Source organism: Lepisosteus platostomus, chromosome 3 (genome assembly GCF_059453375.1).
Source record: "Lepisosteus platostomus isolate fLepPlt1 chromosome 3, fLepPlt1.hap1, whole genome shotgun sequence".
Taxonomy (NCBI): Eukaryota; Metazoa; Chordata; class Actinopteri; order Semionotiformes; family Lepisosteidae; genus Lepisosteus; species Lepisosteus platostomus.
Window position 1 is genome coordinate 11,536,826 of NC_142613.1, and position 6,639 is coordinate 11,543,464.

At 38.5% G+C, this 6,639-nt stretch overlaps 1 long non-coding RNA gene across 1 annotated transcript; it reads right to left on the reverse strand.

The window, feature by feature from the left end:
• Nucleotides 1-768: 768 nt before the first annotated feature.
• LOC148674367 (uncharacterized) lies at nt 769-4,286 on the reverse strand. Its single transcript, XR_015935568.1, has 2 exons — nt 1,813-4,286; nt 769-1,282 (listed from the first exon to the last, which is right to left on the reverse strand). It is a non-coding gene; the product is annotated as an uncharacterized LOC148674367 (long non-coding RNA).
• Between the last annotated feature and the right edge of the window lie 2,353 nt (nt 4,287-6,639).

Here is a 6,639-nt window from a genome sequence, read left to right on the forward strand (position 1 = left end):
CATACCAGTACCAATACAATCATCAGGACAACAGGCATTCAGACTTCAAGGTTGTGATCACATTAAAATTAAACTGGTGAATGGAATAACTTGTAAGTAACTGGGTTTTAGTAGTATTACAGATTTATGGATCACTTACTGAAACTTTAAATTTGTTTGGCTAGAGAGAAAAAAAGTTTGAAAACAATAAGCACACTTAGTTTTCTTGAACTTCAGGTACATAGAAGATAAAAAAGCAGTTGTTGCTGGTAAAGATATGTATGTAATGTTGTTATGATCAATACTACTAAAGTAATGTGCTGGGAAACACTCAAAGAGCAAATGAAAACCATGCATGAAGGATTCATGGGGGAAAGAGCAAGACATGCATAAATAATTCCCCCCATAAATACTGTATGTAAGAACTACAATTTATGTGAAAACCATTTATTATACATTGAGAGTACAAAATTATTACAGGATGTCTACGTACTAGTGGGTCCCCCTGAGAACCTAATGAGTTGCTGTGCATCAGACAGCTATATACAGCCTACCTTGGAAATAAAATAGTACAGAAAATGTAAAGGTTTCTTACAAAGGTAGCAACAGCAGAAAGCTCAGCAGAAAGCTTTTTGACTCCCACTGAACTCCGGATGGAAATCTCAACTCACAGTGAGGGATAGCTCAGTATAATTGAATTTCCTATGCTTCTTTACTTAAGCCCTCTGGTTATCCAGAAAAGATTGCTTACATTATTAAAAAATGAAAAAATACAATATTCATGGTTAATTTGAAATGTCATATTGTCACATTCATGTTAAAAAAGGAGCATGAATAACCAAACAGAACCTGTTATTTATATATGAAAGACTAGACAGGAGTTAACATTTATTGTACATACAGTATACAATATCTTAGGAGAAATTCTGACAGGATTGGTTTTTGCTGCTTGTTCAAAATCTATATCCAGGTAGCCAGAAATCTGAAATGTGGATTTGATTTATACATGTTTGGCACTTAGACTTTAGGAAGACACAAAAAATGCAGTAAATGACAGGATAGAAATCTATGTGAATACATTTATAAACTTTATATTTACGTGACACTTGAGCAAACATTTCAAACATCAATAAGTAATAAATTATTTCTCAAACTGAAAACCTTTTTGATCAATCTTTACAGCTCACAATAGCACAACAAAAACCCTTACTCTCTGAGTGAGAGGTCTCCTAACTGCTCGCATCCATCTTTGTAAATGGATAAAAAAGTTACAATACTTATGAATGTGGATCAGCAAGGTTTTCTTCAGACTTGCATCCCCAAAGGCTGGCCTAATGATGCTGCAGGTACAACTCAAGACAGGTGTAGTCTGTGTCAATGATGGGACAGTCTGGCTAGATGTCATGCCAGAGAGGGCTGTGATCTATCCAGTGCAGAGTTGGGAGGGTGGGGTTTTAAACAAGGCTTTTGTTTTTGTGAAGAATGATCACCATCACCATCACAGCCCATCACCATCACTGCAATATCAAGAGTGATGGCTCTTACTATACAACTGTGGCAAGAGGTTTGTACGCTAACACACTGCTTGAGGAATTTAAGAGAATAACATTAAAAATTTCATAGCTCTCTATACAAATCAGAAAGAAACAGCAGAGATCATCCTTTAAAGACACAGAAACTGTCCTGTGAGTGTAAGCTTTGTATTGGTACAGCTGTGTTTCAACAATGAAGTAGTTTCCCTTCTAGGAATACTGTATACCAGTTATATGGAAAATGACCAGCCTGCAACCTCTTTTTTCCATGATGTTGCAATAACTCCAGTGATACTTATACGTTTTATATAATAAACAGTATATTGTAAACGTGATGTTCATGTTAGAACCATTTTGTCATGGTTGATGGCCCCTTTGGCAATGCTGCCGAGGTGTCCAAAGCTATGAGAATTCAAAACATCCTCTTTCAAGTTTTACTTCAAAATGAAGCATTGAGAAGTACTGCTGGTGATCAGGGAGCACAACTGAGGTCTGTTCTTGACATAAATCACAGAGAAGAGACTTCAAAGAAAATTAAAGTAAAATATCGATTTTTTTAAAACACTCTCATGAAATCCACTCGGGAAAGCAATGAAGTATTCTGTGTGCACTCCAACTCTTTGACAGAATTTCTCATTGTCTCGTGTATGTAGTCTTTCTTGCTCTGCCTCAAGCTATTCGATATGATGCCATTAATCTCTCTGGAGCTGTGCTCTTTTATCCTATAGCACCCTAAAGCTCAGTCATCACCATTAATGGGGAATCTTCCAGTGATCTTACTTCAGGGAATGGTTTATGTCACTCCTTCCTCTGGTTTGAATTAGGCTAAAAAAGTATGCCAAATGCAGACATTATTCTTCAATTTAGTTAAAAACTATTAAAAGAAAAACAAGAAATGAATGAAAGCTAATTTTCATACTGACATTCATTAATGCAGGGATAAATCCTTTCCACTGTCCTCTTCAGCATTCTATTTTTGTCTCAAAGATCTCAATTTTCATTCTGCTGCTGAAAACCGTGCAAGACTGCATGAACGAGAAAAAACATAAAAACATCAGAATTATATATTAATGTTGGTGGCTAAAATCACTATTCCATACATAGTTAATAACCCAAATGTGGCTGTTATCCAGTAACGTTTCTTCTGGGTGTAAAAAAGTCCTAGGTATGCAGTAATCGTACTATAATCATAGGTTTTACATTGATATTTATTTATGTACAGTAACATCTTTATCTGTATTATTATAATATTCATATTTTCAACATATTGCTTCAATGGGGAAAAAATGTCCCTATGAAAATGAAAATAATTTTTAAATTATTAATTGCACCGTCTCCCAAAAATGAAATAAAATGTTTCATGATTAATCAATAAAATGCACAGCTGGAAAGCAATGAATTCACTTTTAGCTGCAGTTTCATAAATTATCTAGCAGATGACAGAGTGTGATACTGTATATAATTTTGCTTGTTGGAAGCTGTCACTGTAATACCTTAAAGGGATAATGCAACGAATTACTGGACATGGTGCCGCAAACAGAGGGTTGAGCAATGTTTTTTCATCTGAACATTAAACAGGTTCCCTATTGTGTCTTTTCACAAAAGATTTTTAAATAATTTAGACAAAAACAATAAAGAAGGCAAGGTATAATTTTAAGATAAACTGAGATCCTAAAAAGATTTTAGGATATACTAATATGTAAACATGACATAAATATAATGTTGATAGTATTATGTCCTGACAATCAGTTTTGAACTAACCTAAAACTGAGATGTAATTGTATCTGTCCTACCATGTACTTTACTCAATTAGTTTATATTATCTTACCATACAGTATAAAACCTACTGATACAGCTCACATAGCATTTCTACAATTAATCTTTTTGTTTTTTATTAAGAACAACCAAAAAGGAACTTTCCAGAAACAAAGAAAGAAAAACAGATTACTCAGTTTTCTTCATAATAATGCAAAGTTTATAACACATTTGCACAGGCTTTAAAATAAAACAATTAAGCTCCACATGATTCTTAACATTGATCAATCTGCTCTGTTACAGTACGTCACAATCAAATCTAGTATCAACTAAAACATTTTTGGATGTTTGGAACATTTTGAAGGTAGAATTGTTTTATTGTAAGACATTGACACCAGAGACAGAAAGTTAAGAAAGGTGAAGAGTTCACAGATGAGAAACAAACTCCTTTTCTCAGAATTTGCCTGGGTAAGGACAGCCTGGATAAATTCAGATACTCTTTGCTTTTGAGATCCTATGAGGTTGAAATCTCTTGCTTTATTAATCAAAAGGCATGTTTAATTTGACAGCCAGAAAACAGCCTTTGGAACTTAAGTAACTTTGGAACAAAAAAGTAAGACCATCTTTTGTTATAACAGCTTCCCCAATTCCTTTTTCTTGATTTTTTAAACACATGATTACACTTTGACATATGAAAGATCACGGCCTACTGATTAAAAGCTTGATAGGTCCCCAAAATTCAGATGAAATCCTGAACCACTGGAAACGCTAACTCTATCAATCAATTAATAGCATAATTTAAAAGCTAAAAATTACATTTCTTAGCATATTTGGTTTGCCAAATTAAATGTGTGTTCAGAAACCTCTGTATAAACTGCATAATATGTCAACATCCCATTTTTTCTGTAACCACACCTCATTCCCTTTTCTCAACCATAAGAAGAAGAAGAAGAAGAAGAAGAAGAAGAAGAAGAAGAAGAAGATTTTCATTCAATAACAATTTTCATTAATATTAAGTTTTTCTACCACTATTATAGTTTTCCGCCACTATTATCACAATCGTTTACATTCAACCTCAAGCCTGCGTGGAAGCAGCACATAGCGAACTCCACGACATTATCAACAAGCACGAAAACTCCCACCCAGAAGCCGTCTCAATTGTAGTTGGGGACTTCAACCACTGCAATCTGAGGAAAGTTCTGCAAAAATACATTCAGCATGTCACTGTACCGACAAGAGGAGGCAATATTTTAGAACACTGCTACACAACAATAAAAGGGGCATACAAAGCGCTTCCCAAACCGAGTTTCGGTAAGTCGGACCACATCGCTCTCCTGTTGCTTCCTGAGTACAAACAGAAGCTGAAGACCTCCCCCATTGCGAACAGGTCAGTGCGTTGTTGGTCTGAGGAGGCGGAAAGCAAGTTAATAGACTGCTTTGATAGTACAGACTGGGACGCATTCAGAGCTCCCGACACAGATTTAAATGAGTATACGGACGCGGTAACCAGCTATATTAAATACTGCACCGACGTTTGTGTACCAGAAATGAAAATTAGGTCATTTCCCAATCAGAAACCGTGGTTCAACCACGACATTCGCAATAAAATAAAAGATAGATCCACCGCGTTCAAATCGGGGGACAAAGAGCTGTACAAGAAATCACGGTATGCATTAGAAGAAGCCATAAAATGCGCCAAATGGAGCTACAGAGTGCGGCTTGAAATGCAGTGCACTGACACCCGGAGGCTGTGGCAGGGATTACAGTCAATCACAGGCTACAAGGGCTGCAGCCAGGAGATTGACACGAACAACGCATCCCTGCCTGACGAGCTGAACCACTTCTATGCCCGCTTTGATGCTCTGAACACGGGCACTGCTGAGAAGACCCCAAGCGTGCAGGGCGAGTTTGTTCTGAAACTCTCAGAGCTGGACGTGCAGAAGACTCTGAGCAGGGTGAAAATCCGTAAGGCTGCAGGGCCTGATGGGATACCACCTCGCGTCCTGAGGACATGTGCAGCCCAGGTGACCACAGTGTTTACAGACATCTTTAACTCCTCCCTGTCACAGTCCATGGTCCCCACCTGCTTTAAAAAAACCACTATTGTTCCAACCCCCAAAAAGACAAAAGTGACATGCCTGAATGTTTACCGCCCAGTAGTATTAACATCTGTGGTGATGAAATGCCTGGAGAAGCTGGTGTTGTCACACATCAACTCCTCCATCACAGAGTCCCTGGACCCCCTGCAGTTCGCCTACCAGAACAACAGATCAGTGGATGATGCTGTCTCCCTGGCTCTGCATACAGCCTTGGAACACCTGGACACTAAGAACTCGTATGTGAGAATGCTGTTTGTGGACTACAGTTCAGCATTCAATTCCATCATACCCTGTCAACTGGTGACAAAGCTCAGGGGATTAGGTCTGTGCAACTCTGTCTGCAACTGGCTGCTGGACTTTCTTATCGAGAGACCACAGGTGGTGCGGATAGGCAATAAAACATCAACACCACTCACCCTGAGCACTGGAACCCCACAAGGCTGCTGTCTTGAGTCCAAGGTTGTACTCCCTATTTACTCACGACTGCACAGCAAGACACAGCAATAACCGCATCATCAAGTTTGCCGATGACACCACTATAATAGGACTGATCAGTGATGATGACGAGTCCACTTACAGGGATGAAGTTGTACAGCTGCTTAGGTGGTGTCATAGCAATAACCTGGACTTGAACATAAAGAAAACGAAAGAGCTAATAGTGGACTTTCGGAGACACAGGCCACACACTCACAGCCCACTCAGTATTGATGGAACGGAAGTGGAAACAGTCACCAGCTTTAGGTTTTTGGGAATTCACATCTCTAAAGATCTAACCTGGACTGTGAACACTGACTCTATCATGAAGAAGGCTCAGCAGCGCCTTTATTTCTTGAGGTGCCTCAAGCGATGGGGGATGCCAATACATGTGTTTAAACAGCTCTATGAGGACCGCTGCCGTGGTAGAATTCTGGCCATCACAGAGGACAGTCACCACCCAGGGCATGAGCTCTTCACCCCACTGCCCTCAGGCAAGAGATATAAGAGCATACGGACACTTACCACTAGATTCTTCAATAGCTTCTATCCACAAGCAGTGAGACTGGCCAACACATTTAGCCATCCCCCTCGGACCACACCTACACCATCACCATCTACCTCATTGTAATTTATTTATTGTACGTCTCCAGTCATTGTTTACACGTCTGTATTGTTTACATTCAAACTGTCTGCATGTTTACTTGCACATTGTCTATTGTTTGTTTGTACATTGTCTTGATGCACTGTTTGCACCTTGTTTTGTTTTTTACACTTGTTTTACAATCGAGAGACTTTCT